This window comes from Gossypium arboreum, chromosome 3, assembly GCF_025698485.1.
Source record: "Gossypium arboreum isolate Shixiya-1 chromosome 3, ASM2569848v2, whole genome shotgun sequence".
In the NCBI taxonomy this organism is placed as follows: Eukaryota; Viridiplantae; Streptophyta; class Magnoliopsida; order Malvales; family Malvaceae; genus Gossypium; species Gossypium arboreum.
Window position 1 is genome coordinate 126,977,249 of NC_069072.1, and position 18,420 is coordinate 126,995,668.

An 18,420-nucleotide genomic window follows, 5' to 3' on the forward strand; every position below is an offset into this window, starting at 1 on the left:
CATTGGTTAGCCACTTAGGATGATTGTTTTGGCATGTTTTGAGTATGTTTAATTGTATTTTGAATAGGTTAAATTATTGGTATTTGAATTTTTTAAGGCCCAAGTAAGCTTGAAATGGTAAACTTGTTGTTTAAGGTACATTTTCAGTTCACATGGTCAGAGACATGGGCGTGTGACTCAACCATGTGAGACACACGGCTTAGCCACACGGCCTTGTAACCCTACTTAATGAGTTACACGAGTGAGCATACGAGCTGAGACACGACCGTATGTCCCTAGTTCAAAGGTTACACGGCCTGAGACACCGGCGTGTGTCTTAATCGTGTGAGGTGTAACACCCCAAACCTGGCCTAGACGTTATGGCCGAATCTGGTGGCGTTACATGAGAGTACTTTAAAAAAAAACTTTCATTTTTGAGGAAGTTATGACATCATTCATTTTTACGAAAACTCTTAAGTTAAGGTTCCAAAACGTATTTGTGGTGTGGCCGTTTATAAATCAACAAAGTTAAAGAAGTTAAAAATCCCAAAATAAATCCAAAACAGTTCGAGCCTAAATACAAAAATAATCTCGAAGATAAATGTTAAATGAATGAATAATAAAATAGAATGTAACTCATAAAATCAACACATGACTAGTGGTGGTCATCGTCAAGCCCTCCACTGCACCGATCCATCCACTGTTGGAGATTACCTAACAAATAAGACAATAAAGGGGTGAGTTTTCGCAAACTTAATGTGTACGCCCCCACAGTAAAGCATGCATGTAAACGGGTAACAATCAAGCAGTCATAATCGAGCCTGAGCTCTTAATAGAATCGATGTAGGCCTTAGCCCACTCAGAACAGTATCAGATACATTCGGGTGTTAGCCCATACAGATATACATGCATATCAATCAGAACAGTAATGCCCACCAACCCTGCACACCATCTCCATCCAACCCAACACACCATGTGGGGATAAAATTGACCTACCTAGCCCACCAAGTATGGGGATAAAATCAACCCATTCAACCCCACACACCATAAGGTACCGTAAAACGGCACTTATCAATAATTGCAACGAAGCTGCCAGATAAGCTGCTAAAGAGCCTTTCAGTCTTCCTTCTCTTCAATATCAAACCCAACCCAATGCAATGCAACATAATTAATGTCATGGCATGTTTTCAAATAGTAAATAGATTATGTGTACTATACTTAGATCAGATCAATATTTATAACCATGCTAAGTATAACATGCTAGTATACATCTCAATATCATGGCACAGAACAAGGCCTAAGTAACGCTTACCGACCCCTTTAACAGGTCACAGTCGACTAGGGCGACCCGTGTAACCTTCTAGAACAAATCAGATTTCTGGGCTCACACGCCTATATGGCCTGCCCGTGTGAGCCCACACACTTGTAAGGCTCACATAGCCCAATTTGGCCTTGCCCGTGTGGATCACACAGCCTGGCCCAGATTCTCGCACTCCCGTGTGGGTCCAAACGCCCGTGTAGCCCATACAGCCCAATTGGTCTACCTCGTACGTCGCACATGGCCTAGCCAGCCTCACACGCTCGGGACCATTGTACCCATGTGGCACGCGCATGGTCTGGCTCATTAGTCACACGCCCGTGTATCATAACACAGACTAGCACGTGGGCAGTCTACACACCTGTGTGGTGTTGACAGACAGCTTTTTGGCTTTCGCCGAAACTCGTTTCCTGTGTAAACGGAGTACACACCTGGTTTTGTTTGAAGGCTAACGCAATCCCGAGCACTCCAGAACCTATTATTGATAATTGTAAGCCAAAATTTCAGTCTCTTGATTCGAATAGTTCAGACTAGACAAATCCCGGAACGAAAGATCTACTTACCTTCAACGAACAACGGCGATTACTCACTGTTTAGAATCTCGTTTAGCGATCTACATAACCTCGAGTGTCCCCTAAACAACAATTTACATCCCTCTTAAATAATTTCCAAAAGAAACCTCACAATCTTACAAAACCATACTTATCGAGCCGACGGAACCGCTAGCAGTACGCCACCACTAATCGAAAGAAAGAAAACGGAGGAGAAGGGTAAAATGAGTAAAATTTCGGCAGTAAGGGGATTTGGGAAAGAAAAAAATGACAGAGAAAGCCAAAAAGAAAAACAGGATAGGCAAACATCTCATAAACCCTACCCCCCTTTAGTGTTTTAATCCAACTCAAACGTCCGTACGACTTATCAGTAAAATTAATGCCACACTCACGCCTTGAACTCAGGATCTCAAGCATAATTCCTTGCCACTTAACCACTAGACTAGCAGGCCCATTCTGTTAAGTTCCTACCAATAAATTCTTATAAGCCCACTAACCAAAAGTCAGGCTTTATCCAAATAAAAACCAAATTTTAGCCCAAGTTAAGGCTCGAACTTGGGACCTCCCCAACACACCCTAAAGCACTTAATCACATAAGCTGGCATATATTTGTCAAAAATAGGGCAGAATACAACAAATATTCCAAAAGCCAAAATTACGAAATTTGGGGCGTTACAACTCTATCCCCTAAAAGAAAATTCGTCCTCGAATTTTACCTTATCAGAAAAGGTAAGGATACTGCTGTCGCATCGAATACTCTAGCTCCCAAGTAGCCTCCTTAGTGCTATGATTCCGCCACAGCACCTTCACTAAAGGAATAGATTTCCTACGCAGAACCTTAACGTCATGATCCAAAATCTGAACTGGCTTCTTCTAGAATGTCAGATCTGGTCTAACATCAATCTCCTGCACAGGCACAATGTGCGCAGGGTCAGAGCGGTTACGTCTCAACATCGAGACATTGAATACATCATGTATACGATCCAACTTTGGAGAAAGTTCCAATTGATACACGACCAGCCCTACTCACTTCAGAATCCAGTACGGTCCAATGAACCTAAGGCTTAACTTGCCCTTCCGACCGAATCTCAGCACCTTCTTCCATGGCGAAACTTTAAGAAAAACCAAGTCCCCCACAGAATACTCAATGTCCTTCCTCTTCAAGTCAGCATAAGACTTCTGTCTATCAGAAGCCGCTTTTAGATGCTCTCGAATCAACTGAACCTTATCCTCAGTCTCTGAAATCAACTTCGGACCCAGAACACATCGCTCACCCAACTTAGTCCAGCACAAAGGAGTGCGGCACTTACGACCATAAAGTATCTCATACGGTGCCATTTGAATACTAGACTGATAGTTGTTATTGTAAGCAAACTCTACCAAAGGCATGTACTCCTCCCAACTACTTCTGAAATCCATAACACAACCCTTCAACATATCCGCCAGTAGCTGAACCACCCTCTCTGACTAACCATCTGTCTGAGGATGAAAAACAGTACTAAAGTCAAGACGAGAACCTAAATCCTCATGAAGTTTCTACCAAAATCGAGATGTAAAACAAGGATCTCTATCGGAGATGATCGAAACAAGAACCCCATGCAATCTTACAATCTCAGAGATGTAAAGTTTAGCCAACTTCTGTAAAGAGAAGTCTGTCCTAACAGGAATGAAATGTGCCGACTTGGTCAATCAATCCACTATGACCCAAATAGAATCCCTTTTAGTGGGTTTTAAAGGCAACCCACTAACGAAGTCCATCGCTACTCACTCCCATTTCCACATTAGTATCTTCACTGGCTGTAGTAAACCCGAAGGTAACTGATGCTTAGTCTTAACCTACTGACAAGTCAAACAACGAGCAACAAAGTTGGCCACTTCACGCTTCAACCCTGGCCACCACTACAACTCTCAGAGATCCTTATACATTTTGTTCCCACCAAGATGCATAGCGTAAGGACTACTATGCGTCTCCCCCGGAATAGACAGTCTCAAATCCTCATCATTAGGTACATAGATCCTACCTCGGAAGTGCAATACCCCATCGTTGTTAATCCCAAAATCAGTAGTAGTTCCAGCCTCAACATGTCAGAATCACAACTCAAGGGACTTATCTCCTAACTGCTTATCCTTAATCTAATCTACTCATATCGGTCTAACCTGCAACTCAGCCAGGAGACTCCTATTGTCAAAAAGACTCAATTGAGCGAACATCGCCCTCAAATCGGTCATAGCCCTATGGTTTAACACATCGGCCACCACATTGGCCTTACCTGGATAATACTCAATACTGCAGTCATAATCCTTAAGCAGCTCAACCCACCGATGCTGCTTAAGATTTAACTCCTTCTGAGTAAGAAGATACTTGAGGCTCTTGTGATCAGTGTAGATGGTACACTTCTCACTGTACAAATAATTCCTTCAAATCTTTAATGCAAAGACAACTGCAGCCAACTCTAAATCATGCATCGGATAATTAGCCTTGTGAGTCTTAAGATGACGAGATGCATAAGCATCTACCTTACTGCCTTGCATCAGAACGCAACCCAAACCCACTTGTGACGCGTCGCTGTACACTACGAAGTTCTTACCGGTCTCAGGCTGTATCAGAACCGGGGCCTGAGTTAAAACTGTCTTGAGTTTCTCAAAGCTCTCCTACTGTGCTTCAGTCCAAACAAAAGGAACTCCCTTACACAGTAACTTAGTCAACGGTGCTACGATCAACGAGAACCTTTCTACGAAACGTTGGTAATATCCTGCCAGTCCCAGAAAACTGTAGACCTCCGACACATTCTTTGGCTGTTTCCAATCCAACACAGCCTCAATCTTACGAGGATCAACACGAATTCCCCCAGCAGACACCACATGTCCCAAAAGGATTACTTCCTGAAGCCAAAACTTACACTTAGAGAACTTCGCATAAAGCTGTTTCTCATGAAGGATCTGCAGAACAACCCTGAGATGCTCATCGTGCTCATCCTCAGACTTAGAGTAAATAAATATTTCGTCGATAAATACCACCACGAACTAGTCTAAGTAGGGCTGAAACACACAGTTCATCAAGTCCATAAATGCTGCTGGTGCATTAGTCAACCCAAAGGGCATAACCAAGAACTCGTAATGTCCATAACAAGTCTTAAACGTCGTCTTATACACATCGACCTCCTTAACCCTTAACCGATGATAACCTGATCGCAGATCGATCTTGGAGAACACAGAAGCCCTCTGAACTAATTGAATAAATCGTCTATCCTTGAAAGTGGGTATTTATTCTTAATCGTCAACTTATTCAACTGACGGTTATCGATACACATCATCATCGTACCGTCCTTCTTCTTTACGAATAGAACAGGTGCTCCTCATGGAGACACACTAGGACGAATAAACCTACGATCTAACAGCTCTTAAATTTGAACCTTAAGTTCTACCAGCTCTTTCGGTGCCATTCGATAAGGGGCAATATACACCAGAGCTGTACCAAGAATCAATTCGATCCCAAAATCTATCTCACGACTCAGAGGCAATCCCGGTAATTCCTCTGGAAAAATATCTAAAAAGTCCCTCAAAGTACGGATGTCCTTAACCAAATAGTCCACAGAATCAGAAACACTGATGTAGGCCAAGAATGCCTCACATCATTTCCTCACTAGCTTCTCTGCCACTAACACAGATATCATATTAGACAAATAATTTCGTCGTTCACCAATCACGACTATCTCGTTATCCTCCTCGGTCCTCCGAACAACCCTCCTTTCAGTACAATCCAGACTTACACGATGCTTCACCAACCAGTCCATTCCCAGAATTAAGTCTAACTCTCCAAACAGAAGTTCCATCAGATCAACCAAAAATATCATCCTTTGAACTTCTAATGGAACGTCTTTAAACAATTTACTAACCCTAATGGACTGCCCCAACGGACTCATCATTGAAATCCAACTAGAAGTACTCTCATACGGTATTCTCAAAGTCTTCGACATAGAACACGTAACATAGGAATGTGTAAAGCCTATGTCTATCAGTGCAACATAAGGTACATCAAGAATTAAAAATGTACCCGTGATGATGTCCAGAGCACCTCCATCTTCACGACGACGTGCAGCAAGACAAGTGCAGGCTACCTCGCCTCAGTCAGCCCAACACATTTGCCTATTGCTCTCTGACCTCGACCCATACCGTTACCAGCCCTAACCTGTCCTCGGCCCCTAGGTGGCTACTGTACCCCTCTCGACGGCTGTGTAGTCTCAGCAACCGGAGTTTCCATCTGATTACCCCTCAGTGGACAATCCTTAACTCGATGCTCAGTCGACCCACCTCAAACAAGCCCTAGTAGCTCTCCAACACTCACCCGGATGGTGTCTATTACAAAGCTGGCACATCACCACCGTAACAGGAACAGCGACAGTAGGCCCAGCTCTCACGGTCCCATCAGTCCTGACCTTTTTCTTAGGCCTCATCCCCACATTCGTAATCTCATAATCCCTCTTAGCCTTTCCTTTTTCACGGTTTTGGCGCTCAGAGCGCTTCACCTCCATGGTTATCTTGGCCTTCTCGACCAAGGCGAAGAAATCTCGCTCCCTCTGTGGAGCTATCAGAACTCGTAAACTATCACGGAGACCATCATCAAATTGGACACAACGCTCATACTCGGTCGCCACTATGCCCCTCGCATAATAGCTCAATCTAATGAACTTAGCCACTGAACGGTCACCCTGAGTCAGATTTAGGAACTCACATCCCCTAGCATCATTATAGCTGGCTTCCACGTACTTACTCTGATAAGTGATCTTAAACAGATCCCAAGTCAGTTGATTGGGCTGAGTGCCCTTCTTAACGGTCAGCCACCACTGATACGCCTTATCTCGTAGCAATGACACAGCCCCCTTGAGCTTCTACTCATCAGAAAAGTCCAAATCGTCCATGATATGCTCCGTGGCCTCCATCCAGTACTCAGCCACACTCGGAGCAACTCCAGCGATGCCTCTGAATATCTCAGCCCCATTCAATCGGAGTTATTCCGTAACCGACCCACGGCCTCTAGATCTAGTATTAGCCCCAGTGACCCTCTCTAGAATTCGCGATCTGACTGAGATAGTCGTCGTCCCAATTGCACAACCTTGAGACTCAAAGACCGTCTCGATGAATGGTGACACCAGCATCTCACTAGTGTCCAGATTAGGGATCGTATCAGATGCGAAGGACTCAGCCCGAATCCCTCTACGGCCTCTACCTCGGCCTCTAGTACCCCATCTATGAGTACCACATGTACTCATCGTAACTATCGAATTAATCTGTATTTAGAAGTTTTATGCACATCAGTTTACAATTTCGATAATAATTAGCAGATATTTTATGCAGACAGTATCATAATTTTAGAGTCAGTTATCGCAAGTAACAGGCTCACTACGATTGTCACTTTATACTACCTAAAGTGTTTCAGTAACGTTCTACCCATAGTAATCTCATAACGCATACACAGTATTTCAGACAAATACAGATAAAATTTTAGTATAAGCATGCTTTCAGACAGTACATATTAGAGTTTCAGATAACTTACAAAATCAGTGCTGGAGGCTCGATGTTATCAAAGTTATTTCAAATCACTTTGCAAATCATTTTACAAAAACCAAATTTTGAAACCTAAATCCACAGCCGAGTTTTGCAGCCTGACTCTGATACCACTAAATGTAACACCCCAAACCCGGTCTAGACGTTATGGTCGAATCTGGCGGCATTACATGAAAGTACTTTAAAAAAAAACCTTTCATTTTTGAGAAAGTTATGGCATCATTCATTTTCACGAAAACCCTTAAGTTAAGGTTCCAAAATGTATTTGTTAAGGTTCCAAAACGTATTTTTGGTGTCGCCGTTTATAAATCAACAAAATTAAACAAGTTAAAAATCCCAAAATAAACCCAAAACAGTTCGAGCCTGAATAAAAAAATAATCTCGAAAATAAATGTTAAATGAATGCAGAATAAAATAGAATGTAACTCATAAAATCAACACATGACTAGTGGTGGTCATCGTCGAGCCCTCCACTGCACGATACATCTATTGCTAGAGATTACCTGACAAATAAAACAATAAAAGGGTGAGTTTTCTCAAACTCAGTGTGTACATCCCCACAGTAAAGCATGCATGTAAACGGGTAACAATCAAGCAGTCATAATCGAGTCTGAGCTCTTAACAGAATCGATGTAGGCTTTAGCCCACTCAGAACAGTATCAGATACAATTGGGCCTTAGCCCATACAAATGTACACGTATATCAATCAGAAGAGGAATGCCCACTAACCCTGCACACCACCTCCGTCCAACCCAACATACCATATAGGGATAAAATCGACCCATCCAGCCCTACACACCAAGTATGGGGATAAAATCAACCCATCTAACCTTACACACCATAAGGTACCGTAAAACGGCACATATCAATAATTACGTCGAAGCTGCCAGATAAGCGGCTAAAGAGCCTTTCAGTCTTACTTCTCTTCAATATTAAACCCAACCCAATGCAATGCAACATAATTAATGTCATGGTATGCTTTCAAACAGTAAATAGATTATGTGTACTATACTCAGATCAGATCAATATTTATACCCATGCGAAGTATAACATGCTAGCATACATATCAATATCATGGCACAAAACAAGGCCTAAGTAACGCTTACCGACCCCTTTAACAGGTCACAGTCGACTAGGGCGACCCGTGCAACCTTCCAGAACAAATCAGATTTCTGGCTCACACGCCCATATTGCCTACCCGTATGGTTTACACAGCCCAATTTGGCCTTGCCCGTGTAGATCACACGACCTGGCCTAAATTCTCGCACGTCCGAGTGGTTCATCGATGTGGGCCCACACATCCGTGTGGCCTACGTGGCCTACATGGCCTAATTGGTCTAGCTCGTGCCTCGCATACGGCCTAGCCAACCTCACATGCCCGTGACCGTCGTGCCCGAGTGACACGTACACGGCCTGGATTGTCAGTCACACACCCGTGTATCGCAACACAGACTACCACACGAGCAGTCTACACTCCCGTGTGGCGTCAACAGACAGCTTTTTGGCTTTCGCTGAAACTCGTTTCCTACATAAACAGAGTACACACCTGGTTTTGTTTGAAGCCGAACACAGACCCGAGCACTCTAGAACCGATTATTGACAATTGTAAGCCAAAATTTTAGTCTCTTGATTCGAATAGTTTAGAATAGACAAATCCCAAAATGAAAGATCTACTTACCTTCAATGAACAACGGCGATTACTCGCTGTTTAGAACCCCGTTTAGCGATCCATAGAACCTCGAGTGTCCCCAGAATAGCAATTTGCATCCCTCTTAAACAATTTCCAAAAGAAACCTTACAATCTAACAAAACTATACTTACCGAGTCGACATAACCGCTAGCAGTACGCCACCACTAATCTAAAGAAAGAAAACGAATGAGAGGGGTAAAAGGAGTAAAATTTTAGCAGCAAGGGGGTTTGGGAAAGAAAAGAAAACGACAGAGAGAGCCAAAAAGAAAATAGGTTAGGCAAACATCTCATAAACCTTACCCCCCTTTAGTGTTTTAATCCAACTCAAACGTCCGCACGGCTTATCAGTAAAATTAATGCCACACTCACGCCTTGAACTCAGGATCTCAGGCATAATCCCTTGCCACTTAACCACTAAACTAGCAAGCCCATTCTGTTAAGTTCCTACCAATAAATTCTTATAAGCCCACTAACCAAAAGTCAGGCTTTATCCAAATAAAAACCAAATTTTAGCCCAAGTTAAGGATCGAACTTGGGACCTCCCCAACACACCCCAAAGCACTTAATCACATAAGCTGGCATATATTTGTCAAAAATAGGGCAGAATACAACAAATATTCCAAAAGCTAAAATTACGAAATTTGGGGAGTTACATGAGGCACATGGCCTTGCCACACGGCTGTGTGACCCTTGTAGTCAAAATTTTGTAACTTTTCCTTAAACTTTCCAAATGTTTTCAAATGGGTTCCGAATTTTTTCTAAGGAATTTTTTTATGGCCTTGAAAGCTTGATTAAGGGATGATATGCATGCAAATGAATTGGATTAGTATGTTTATGATTATATATGAAATGTATGTTAAATGTTCTGATTGTTTGGTAATGCTCTGTAACCCTATCCGGCTACAGATTTAGATTTAGGGTGTTACAAAGTTACTTGTACACTTTGATGTAAGTAAAAGCCTGAGTTTGAATGGATAAAGAACCGAAAGCTGGTGCATTGAGTGTACAACTTCTGCAGTATGTAGTGTCATTCACAATAGTGGAATTTATAGCCCAAAACATGGGTAAATGATATCCTCCCATTGGCATTTCATGGTTGATGAAAAAAGAAATGTGGTCACATGTCGTTCATCTTTGTGATGGATGACTTGATCACTATTTGATAGTGATTAACTTTTCATGAAAGAAGATGTAATGGTTACCATGAGATAAAATAGAACCATACTAGGAGAACGAATATTATCCCAAAAAGATTAAGGATATCCAATGAAGGTAACACACTTATGACAAGGTTATTGGACGTGCACTAATCAAGTTGATACTATAGTGGAATGACTTTGTGACTTAATGAGTTTATAATTAATAGGTGTAAATTTGGAACTTAATTATAAATTATTTAAGCTTAAATTGATATGTCTAATCGGTCCCTCCGCTAACTCATTAAAACCAGAAATGAAGAGCATGTTGAATCAAAATGAACAAAATGAATAGAAATGGAGAAATGAAAAACATTCAAAATGGTTATGAGTTTTTTCCAAAATGGAGAAATGGAATCATTTTGAAATGAATGTGGTTTTTTCAAAATGGAAATGGTAATGAACATAGATTTCTCAAAAATGATTAGAAGAATGAGCTTATATTTTTAAGCTATTTTAAATCCCAAAAATGAAATAAATCATTCGATCATAGTGAACAAGTTGAATGATTCAATATTAAATATATTTTCTTGAAATTTTACCAGGGATAAATCATCATAATTTTTCCAGAGGTAAAATCATCATCGGTAAAATTATGATGAGAAAATTATTCGATATGTATTTAATGAAGTTTATTTTGGGAAATAAAAAAAAATATTAGGTTGGATCAAATTATAAAGTATTGGGTTAAAATCCTGAGAAGCACTTGTAATTGGACCCGATGTGGAAGAGGCCCAAAAGCCCCTTATGTGAATAGGGTGGACGGCTAACCCTAGTTAATAGTAACTAGGGTTGCCGCCACCTATTCTCCTAATTAGAGAAGGAGTTCATTTTTCTAGTTTAAATAAACTTCTCTAATTTAATAACAGTTCTACCATCTCTCCCTATACATAGATGACACCAGTAAGGTAATTTACACAACTTTAAGATATCACTATTCTGGCCAAAAATAGAGAGATTTTTATTCTTTTAGAATTAAATATATTTTTAGAATAACGATTCTATCAGTTTCTATTTGAGAAGAGAATTTTTCTTTCCATATGGAAGAAAAGAATTTATAATTCTGTGTTTTGATTCAATTGGTTCTAGTCCATACTCGAAGCAGTTCGTAGTTCGAGAATAGAGGAGAAATTGGTTTGATTGAAAGTTAGGAACAACAAGGATCCATCTATCTGAAACATAGGTACAATTTCAGTCTAGGATTTATTGCTATAAATATCACAAACCAGATCGGTTTTTAAAATTTTAAATTTTCATTTTAAAAGAAAGTCGTTTTCAAACCAGATTTTTTCCAATAGTGCATGCCTTAATGTATCACGTAACTTTCCCGACCAATAGATAACACATCAGAACTCCAAGTATCATCATATAACTCCAGAACCCAACATATAACCAAATAAGTATAGAACTCCAAGTCAAAATAGAGTTTCAAGTCAAAACAAAACTTCAGGCCCAAAAATGAAACTTCATATCTAATCCCTATTAGCAAACCAATAATATCCTAACTACTTCTCTAAGTTTACAAGGGCAAAGTTTAATTAGCAATTCAATTCCATTTATAAAACACTCTTAGTTACACACACAAGGAGATATCATTTCATACTAATTCATACAATCATCATGGAACTTATGCTTACACATTTGCACTTGATACATCTTAAGGTGGTATCAACATTTCATATTAATAAATAAGCATTCATTGGGCAATCATTCACTTTTCAATTTAAAAGTTCACACTCTTAAGTTCAACATGAGATTCTCAGTATACGTTCAACATTTAATAATACAAATTCATAAAAGCCCTACGAGCTACCAACCATTCTATTATTGCAATTTGACATTACACTTTATATCTTACAAAATGTTCCATTTTCCAAAGTCCTATTCACACATTTAGGGGTGAGCAAAATTTTTTTTGACTCAAAAAAATAAATAAAAAATCAAATTTTAAATTATTTGAATCGAATTGATTGAATCAACTCGATTTTTTTTCAAATATCAAGTTTGAGTCCACTTGAGTTTTCGAATTCAAATAACTCGACTAGTTCAAGTTAATCAAATGCCAAACTATATTATTTTAAAATTTCAATTTATATTATTATTTAGTTTAGGTATTTTACATTTTTACCCCTTTTACTTCCCCTAAAATAGACCCTTTTATTCCCCCCCAGTCTGCCCCAGCCTCACCCTTTACCCCTAAATTCTAAAAATCCCAAAACTAAACCATCTTCTTCTTCGTCACTCATTAGTTTTTGAAAATTGAAATCTCTCTCCCGTTTAGTGGTCCCTCACCCATCTCTGATCTCCGATTAAACCATCCTTCTTCTTCATTTCATGGTACTTTCCTAAAAATTGTTTGTTCATCAGTTTTTCTTACTCAGCACCATATCGAAACAGCTCAAGTTTAGGTTTTTCTCTTTTCTTTTTTTGGTAATTTTGTTCTTAATAATGTTTTAACCCAAAACCTCTTTCATCTAAAAATGATTTAGTGATAAAAGATTTTGGATATAATGTAAAGCAGTATTAAGTCTGCAAAATATACATGTGTGGTGAATTTGAAATATTAAGAGGTGTGAAATTAATAAGGTCCATTAAACAAAAATTTATTACTTAAGTAGTGTAATTAAGTAGTGTTGTTGGAGATTTTGTCAAATTCCCACATAGGTTATGCTTATGGGACATGGTTTGCGTTTTAAAACCATCCAGTAAACATAAACATTTGATGTTTGTGATGGGTGTCGGTTAAAGCTTCAATTCTATCTTTAATAGTTCATTTTTTAATTATTATTTAAGAATTTCATCTTTAACGACAAGTTGGATTTAGGGAGACGTTAACATTACAACCATCAATTTTGGGATAAAAAAAATTGGTTTTCAACAATTATTTGGACTATTGCATATTTTTAGTTTCTTAGAGGGGTAGCAATGTATTAATAAATGCATTGGTTCCCTCTAAAATGAAGTTGAATTTGTAGCTTGAAGTGACAAATTGATGCATATTACACTACCCTTTGTCATAGTGAAAGTCTAAATTAAGATTTTTAAGGTCGATAACAGGATTCACCTTTTCATACATGGCATGATTAAATACTTTACTATTGTTAAATTTCTTTGTTTACTTGTAGATGAGTGATCCAAGGCGAGATGGTCCAACTCAAAGTTCACAAAATTCTTCTCCAAGTAGAGATGATCAAACAACAACCAAAGGAAGTGTTCAAAGAAAGATTACTCCAATGGCAGCTTGTTGGAACCATTTCACCAAATATGTAGCTAAAAAGGGGGAGAAGAGAGCAAGGTACAATGCTTGTGATGTTACTTACACCATGGAATCAATTCTGGGTTCTACAACCAATTTGAATAATCATTTGAAAACATGCCTAAAAAGACCTCAACATAATACTTCTAACTCAAAGTAATTGAAATTAACATTTGTGAAGACTAGCCAAGAAACAACGGATTTATCAACTTGGGTATTTGACAAAGATGTTGTTAGAAAGGCATCGGTTCATATGATAATTACGAATGAATTACCTTCTAAAGTTGTAGAGGGAGAAGGGCTCAAATACTTTCTTTTTATAGCATGCCCACAGTTTAGTCTTCCATCTCATTGGACAATTAGAAGAGATTGTTTTTATAAATTTAACCCCATGAAGAGTAATGGAGAATTGTTTTGAAAAAGATATAAGTAGAGTTTGTTTGACGATAGACACTTGGCCTTCATTACAGAAGATATCTTACATGGTTTTAACAACACATTAGGTGGATGACGAGTGGAGGTTGCAAAAAAAGGATTATAAGTTTTTTTCCAATATTTGCTCATAGAGGTGAAAGCATAGGTCAAGCCCTTGAAAAATGTCTTCGAGATTGGGGGATTGAAAAGGTCTTCACTATTACGTTTGATAATATATCCATCATTAGTGTTGTCATTGAATATTTGAGAAAGATATTGAATTATTGAAATGCTTCTGTTACAAATGGGAAATTTATGCATATGAGATGTGTTGCACACATTCTTAATCTCATTGTGCAATACGGTATTAAGGATGCTTCTATGTCTGTGGATTGAGTTAGAGGTGTTACGAGGTATATAAGAGCATCACTATCAAGTTTGACAAAATTCAACCAACAAGCAAAATAAGAAATTATAGGTAGTAAGGCTCAATTGTGTTTAGATGTGTCTACTTGATGGAACACAACATATATAATCTTAAATGTGGAAAAGAAATATGAACTTGCATTTGAATCATATGTACGTGATGGTCATAACTTTTTTCTTGACCTCACTACTGGAGATGGAATACCTACTTTTGATGATTGGGATCGAAGAGTTATAAAAGTGTTAAAGCATTTTTATTATCTTACACTGAAGGTGTCTAGATCTTTGCATGTTACCTCTTATTCACTTTTTGAAGTATCAACATATGTCCATTGTCTTTTTTATGGGTGGCAAATTGTGGAGCATTAGATATAATTTTTATGACTTCTAAAATGAGGGATAAGTATAATAAGTATTGTGGTGAAGGAAACAAGACCAACATGCTAGTTTACTTGGCCGTCATCTTTCATCCGCGATGTAAAATGAACTTTTTAGAATTTGGAGTCAACTTGCCTTTTCCTAATGTTGCTAATGACATAACGAAAATGATTGATAAAGAATTTCATTGATTGTTCAATGAGTATTCTTCTAATGTTAGGAGAATTCAATTGTTTGAATGTAAAATCTAGTTCTTCAACAAATATTTTCAGTTTAACGGAAATTGATCAGTCAAAAATGAAAACAAGCTTGGCCAAGCAAAAATACCTTAAGAAGAAGAAACAAGTTGGACTATAAAGTAAATCTGACTTGGATAAGTATTTGGGTGAGGAGGATGAAGTAAACAATCCAAGTTCATTTGATTTATTATTGTGGTGAAAAATACACAGTCCTAGATTCTTTATTCTTGCACAAATGGCTCGAGATATTCTTGCTATTCCTATCTCAATAGTTGTCTCGAAAAGTGCATTTATCATGTGTGGACGTGTTCTCGATAATTTTAGAAGTCCTCTAACTCCTTCTATGGTCGAGGCTTTGGTTTGCACACAAGATTGGCTTCAGAAATCTAATGATCTCATCAATCTTAAAGACTATGTTAATGAACTTCAAACCATGAAAATGGAAATATATTAATTTTGATTCATAAAATAAGTTTTAATGTTATCTATATTAGTAAGCATTCTCATAATTTAACTAACACTTTTGTTTTTAAATTTGCTAGATTTGTCCAAAATACCCAAAGATCAAAAGATAATAATATACTTAGCATTAGTTTATAAAGTTAAATAGATGTTTCAATTTTACTTATAGTGTTTAAAGAAAAAGAAGAAGCTTACGCTATTCTATAACGATTTTTGAACTAATGTGTTTTTGTTACTAGTTTATTGGTTATTGTTGCTGGTTTTTGGACTTTTGTTGTGTTGTTTTTATTTTTTGTTTTGTTGTTTGGACTGATGTAGTTTTCTATTGTATTTTGGACTTCTGCTTATATTTTCTGTTATAATCTTGTTGTGTTGTTATTGTTATTTACTTGGACTGCTTTATTTGTTCACTTGTTTACTCCAATTTTTCTTTGTATGATTATGTTTAAAAACTTTAAAGAAAAATATTTTTAAAAAAGATTGCATAAAAACAAACAACACCAGAGTTATTTTTTTTAATTTAACTTAAACAAATATATTCAATTCGAATCAGATCGAATTCTATTTCACTCGATTCGATTCGAGAAAATTTCAAATCAAGTTAGGATGTTAAAATAAGACTCTTCAACTCAATTAACTCAAACTTTTTTCATTTGACTCAATTTCATTCAATCGAACGCTCACCCCTTGACACATTAGTCAAGGCATTAATACTCCTTTTTCATATTATACAACAATTCACTTGATGACCTATTTAATGTCTTAACTGGCTTTTCTACACAAATTAATCATCATCATCATTAAAATTGTTATTTATCATATTTCAAGTCTATTATTGACTTAATACCTATCAAAATGCATTAGTTCCCAATATTCACATTCTAGTCTAAGACTACGGCATAATTATACTTGTCACTATTTTCATTTTGATTAAACTATTTCCTTCACTTATGAACATTAATGAGTAATCTCATCTTAACATTTAACCATTTAAACTCTAAGGTTTATCAATTTTACTTCAAATAAGGTAAAGATGATTCCTTGAGTACTTACCTTCCTTTTAGACAGCAAAATCACCAATTTTCGTTATTCTCACTAGCCTAAAACTTCATCACCCACATATCAATTTCTTTCATTCACAATACATATCACACATAATACCCAAAAATCATATTCATAAAGAAATCATACCAAACAACCTTAAATGTTCGTATTAAAGATGTCAAAAATACAGTTTCTTACCTTATTCTTCACTTTCTCATACTAACTCAAGCTTTCTCTAGCTCATGAAAACCCTTGCTTCTAATGATGAATGTGATGGTGGAATTAGGTTTACAAATGGGTTTTCTATGAGATTTTAACAAACTTTGGTAGTGAAGATTTTTTTTTTGTTGGATCTAAGAGAGAGAAGGAAGAAATGAGAATAGAAATTTTTCTCTTCTTTCACGAAGGGGGACAACACAAAGGGAGGAAAAGATGAAAGCTTTAATATTTTTTTTCCTTTCTTTTATTCCTTTGATAGTCAAAATCAACTCAAAATGTAAATGGATGGCCCAAAATTTTCCATGCTTTAAAATTTCTAATATCAATACAAAAATAAATTCTAAAACCATCATTACAATACTATTGAAAAGTCCCAAAATATCTTTTAATGGAGAATTTACACTCTTAGTCCCTTTTTCATCTCACTTCACTTTATTAATACCAAATGTGAAACTTAACACATTAAAACTTCACATATCATCAATAAGGTCCATAATAATATTCAACCATGCAAACATTGCATTTTAATCCTTTTTAGACCAAAATGGAATATTTTCAATTTGGTCCTTGTTCTTTTTATTTAATTCAATTTAGTTCAAACTTGGTTTTTCTTGATACAAATACATTTCCCATGACATATTAATATCAATAAATCATTATCAATCTATAATTTCTCTAATTGGTCACTTTACACTTTAATCCTCATACTTTTTTAGCTTTTCAATTTAGTCATTTTTCCACCTTTTCACATACAAAATTTACTTCATTGATTTTCGACCATAAATCATTATAATTCCTTTAAATTTTATCTTTATCGATCTCCTTTTTCAATTTTTTTCTCAAAATTTCACTAATGTGTCCTAAAATAGTGCCGCTTTCTGTATCGAAAAATTTGGAGCGTTGCAAGTAGCTTTTATTTGATTCATCTCTATGATAGCTGCCACAATTGGCCCTTACATCAACTAGACATCAAGATACACGATGATCTTCATGAAGAAGTCTATATGGAGCAACCACAATGAATTTGTTGTTCAAAGGGAGAATGGGAAAGTATGTTGTCTTTGCAAATCTTTGTATGGTTTGAAACAAAGCCCTCGAGCTTAGTTTGGTAAATTTAGTGAGGTAATCCAATAATTGGATTGAAGAAAAGTAACTGTTATCATTCGATGTTCTATAAGTAATCTGAGGTTAGTATAATCCTTTTAATCGTGTATGTTGGTGATATTGTCATTACTGGAAGTAATATTGCAGGCATTTCATCTTCGAAATTTTCTTCTTCATATTCAGTTTCAAACTAAAGATTTGGAGTACTTGAAGTACCTCTTTGGGGTTGAGGTCACATGAAGTAAGAAAGGTGATGTCTGTCTCAGAGAAAATATGTTCTCTATCTATTGGTAAAAATAACGAAAGCACACCAATAATGCCTCATCTACAACTCACATATATTGCTCACCCTGTGCTAGTTCATTTCATCTCCAATTGTTAATCATTGGGAAATCTTGGAACAAATTGTATGTTATTTGATGGGAAGTCATAGACGGCTATTGTATAGGAATCATCGACACACCAATATTGAATGTTTTGTTCTTAAGCAAATTTGGCAAGATCCAAAGTCAACAAAATATCCACTATGGGATAATACATTTTTATTAGAAGGAATTTAATTTCGTGGAGAAGCAAGAA

General features: G+C 37.2%; 1 long non-coding RNA gene across 1 annotated transcript; it reads right to left on the reverse strand.

Moving 5' to 3' along the window:
• Nucleotides 1-437: 437 nt before the first annotated feature.
• LOC128290640 (uncharacterized) lies at nucleotides 438-17,023 on the reverse strand. Its single transcript, XR_008280422.1, has 3 exons — nucleotides 16,717-17,023; nucleotides 7,840-7,916; nucleotides 438-693 (listed from the first exon to the last, which is right to left on the reverse strand). It is a non-coding gene; the product is annotated as an uncharacterized LOC128290640 (long non-coding RNA).
• Between the last annotated feature and the right edge of the window lie 1,397 nt (nucleotides 17,024-18,420).